This window comes from Nelumbo lutea, chromosome 8, assembly GCF_056320005.1.
Source record: "Nelumbo lutea isolate HS-2025 chromosome 8, American lotus-T2T, whole genome shotgun sequence".
Classification (NCBI taxonomy): Eukaryota; Viridiplantae; Streptophyta; class Magnoliopsida; order Proteales; family Nelumbonaceae; genus Nelumbo; species Nelumbo lutea.
The window spans coordinates 18,364,841-18,368,202 of record NC_142691.1 but is presented as its reverse complement, the minus strand read 5'-3'; the positions used below and the strand labels follow the sequence as shown (position 1 = coordinate 18,368,202).

The window sequence follows — 3,362 nt, the reverse complement described above, 5'->3', positions numbered from 1 at the left end:
GTCAACTTGTTCAGTAGATGGTCTGAACTGATTGCCAACTTGGCAGTCTGTACTGATGTGGCCTCCCCCACACAATTCACAATTAAGAGGCTGCACATGCATGGCAGCTATCTGCATTTCATCTATTTTTTTACTGAGTGCTCCTATTTGTGCAGCTAGTGCTGTATAAGTGTCAACATTATGCAAGCCTTGCTGCTTTCTAGTTTGAGTCCTTTCCGAATGCCATTGATAATTGTTGGCTGCCATTTCCTCAATAAGTGCATGGGCAACCTCAGGAGTTTTATTATTTATGGATCCTCCGGCTGCAGCATCTAATATGGTCTTATTTGAGTCAGTAAGACCATTATAGAAAGTCTGCACTTGCAGCCAAATGGGGAGGCCATGGTGAGGAACTCTCCTTAACAGCTCCTTGTATCGTTCCCATGACTCATATAAAGATTCCCCCTCTTGCTGGAAAAAAGTAGTGATGTCATTCCTCATTTTAGCAGTTTTAGAAGGGGGAAAATATTTAGAGAGAAAACGGCTAGCCATTTCGTCCCATGTGGCTATAGATCCTGCCGGTAATGAGTTCAACCAATCTTTGGCTTTATCCTTCAAAGAAAATGGGAATAACCTCAGCCGGATGGCATCATCACTTACCCCATTGTGTTTGAAGGTGTCACAGATTTCCAAGAAGTTAGCAATATGGGCATTCGGATCCTCATGGGCCATACCACAAAACTGAACCGTATTTTGTATCATTTGGATTATGGCCGGTTTAATTTCGAAGTTATTGGCAGCAATAGTTGGCCTGATAATGCTGGAGACAGTCCCGGTGAGGGTAGGCTTGGCATAATCCATCATAGTTCTTTGTTCAGCCATTTCTTGTGCTTCTTGTCTGACTTGCTTAGCAGCTCTCAAACGGACACGGAGAGTCCGTTCAATCTCCGGGTCGTAAAGGATCTCTTCCAGTTCAGGTCTGCTTGTCATAAACTGTTAAAGTCAAAGAAATAAAAATGCCAATATTCACAAAAGAAAATAAATAACTAATCCTATCACACTGAAAATGTAAAGTGAATTATTGGAATACAAAACCTACATCCTATCATGAATAAATGAAGCCGATTATACTAAAAGCAGATTTAAACCAATCATCTTATTCAAGGTTCCTTTATCTATATCCATCGATTGCAACATCTGAATTCAGACCCAATTTAGATCTGAGTTCAGATCTACAAGTCTTTGGTATTGTTAGTCTAGAGAAATTAATAAATAATAATTCAGATCTGAGCTGGATATCTCATATACACTCATTGGTATACACTACAATATACATCCATTAAGGTTGGAATCAATTCTGTGATGCTTTAGGGCTGAAATCAGATCTGATCTGAAAAGAAAAAAAAAAAAATTTAAAAGGATCTGAAATAAACTAAAACCAGTCCTGAGTTAGGCTTGGGTTAAAGATTTTAAACTCTACAATTGAAGCTCAAACCTGTATAGCTGATGCATATCAAACACTTGCTAAGACCTAAAAATTGGGTCTGCAATGTTTGGTATTGCAAGCTATTCGGCCCATACAACTTTTGTAGAAATCTGAAATCAGGTCTGCTAACTGTTGCACTATAGCAGCCCTGCTACAGATCTGAATGCTAAAAGAAATACTTGGAAAATGCTAATTTTTCTTAAATATCTGAGGCATAATAATTATTCAATCCAAACATACACCTCCTTAGCTAATGTAGCTCGGTTACAAGTGGGTAAAGCCAAGAATTCAGTCCACCCAGAATTCATAGTATGCTCTGTATCAGTTCAGTCCTCACATCATATCAACTGCATTTCAGATTTGAATTTCTCTCATTCCTTGCTATCCATTCACCCTTGAGGCAGGTTGGATGTATCATAGGGTGGATTGGGGTAGTGATGGCACCCAATTCACCTCAAACTTGCATCGGTTCAGATCTGAGTTCAGAGGAATTCAGATCTGAACTGAGCAGATCTGTAACAGCAGAATTCAGATCTGAACTCAAGTCTGAGTTTGGATCTGAATTCTCAATTGCCTTACCTTCAGTTATTGCTACCAAATTGTTTTTGGGGAATAGCAGAAGTGCCCTAGGGTGAATTGGGGTGGTGATGACACCCAATTCCCCTCAAAATTTCATCAGTTCAGGTCTGAGTTCAGAGGAACTCAGATCTGAACTGTTGCAGATCTGCAATAGCAGAATTCAGATCTGAACTCAGATCTGAGTTCTGATCCGAATTCTCAATTGCTCCTCTTGTTGTTCAAAAGATCTCCCCTTTTTTTTTTTTAATTTGTTTTTTTCTTTTTGTAATGAAAGAAAGAAAAAAAAATAAAGTCTGAAACACAAGCAACTCTTTTCGGCTGAGTGCTGCAGATCTGAAATCTGCTGATCTGAGTGCCAAATGCAACTCAGATCTGCAACACTCATGTTTATGTGAATTTTTTCTTTTTTTTTTTTTCTTTTTGAAGGGAACAACACCAAGATTGAATAGAAATCAAACATGCCTTTATTAAAATGAAACTGAAACAAAAAAAAAGAAAGTAATCTACTTAAGAAAGAAGAAACATAACTACAGTAGTACAGCAATTGCAGTCCAAGCTGAAATGAAAAAGTTAGCAAATTAACCCAACTATGAATGCAATGTTGAATGAGATCAGATTAAGAATGCTCAATGTTTCCTAATATTGCTTCTCTAAATCCCCGGCAACGGCGCCAAAAACTTGATGTGTGGCTCATTGTGACACTAGCAAGTGCACTAACCGTTCAAGTAATAAAGTAGTGAGTGAAGTATCGTTCCCACGAGGATTTAGGAAACAATTACCAATACTAAATTGAACACTTCTTATTTGATCAACAAATAAATCAAAACTCTAATGAAAGCTAAGAAATCCTAAATTAAAATCTATCTAAATCATTGGTCCAATTGCCTTCAATTCAGGTTAGAAGAGTAAGCAGTAAATGTCAATCTCAGAATTCAGCAATCTATCAATTTGGATCATTCGAATAAATCATGATTGAGCCTTGGTTTGGTGAAACCCCAAGGTCATGAACAGCCTCTCTCAAGCGCATGTTCAACCTATGCATGAGTGACGGTTCTTCTATCTCCAGCAAGAATCTAATCCCCATGCATGCATTTCATCAAACACTTCTAAGGCATCAATTCAAATCTGAATTGATCACCAACTGAATTGTGCAAGTTATTTCTAACCTTGCACTCAATTCAGTTCTTGAATAATAGATCTGAATTCCTAGAGTCTCTCTCAAGCACTCTAGGAATTCCAAGCTGTAGATTAATTCGCCCAATCTGAAAATTGCAGATCTGAATTCTCTTTCAAGCAATTCAGATCTTGCAATCTCAGA

The 3,362-nt window shown here is 38.0% G+C and overlaps 1 non-coding gene across 1 annotated transcript; it reads left to right on the top strand.

Moving 5' to 3' along the window:
• The first annotated feature begins 376 nt into the window (after window positions 1-376).
• LOC148843115 (small nucleolar RNA R71) lies at window positions 377-483 on the top strand. Its single transcript, XR_016103916.1, has one exon. It is a non-coding gene; the product is annotated as a small nucleolar RNA R71 (small nucleolar RNA).
• The last annotated feature ends 2,879 nt before the right edge of the window (window positions 484-3,362 follow it).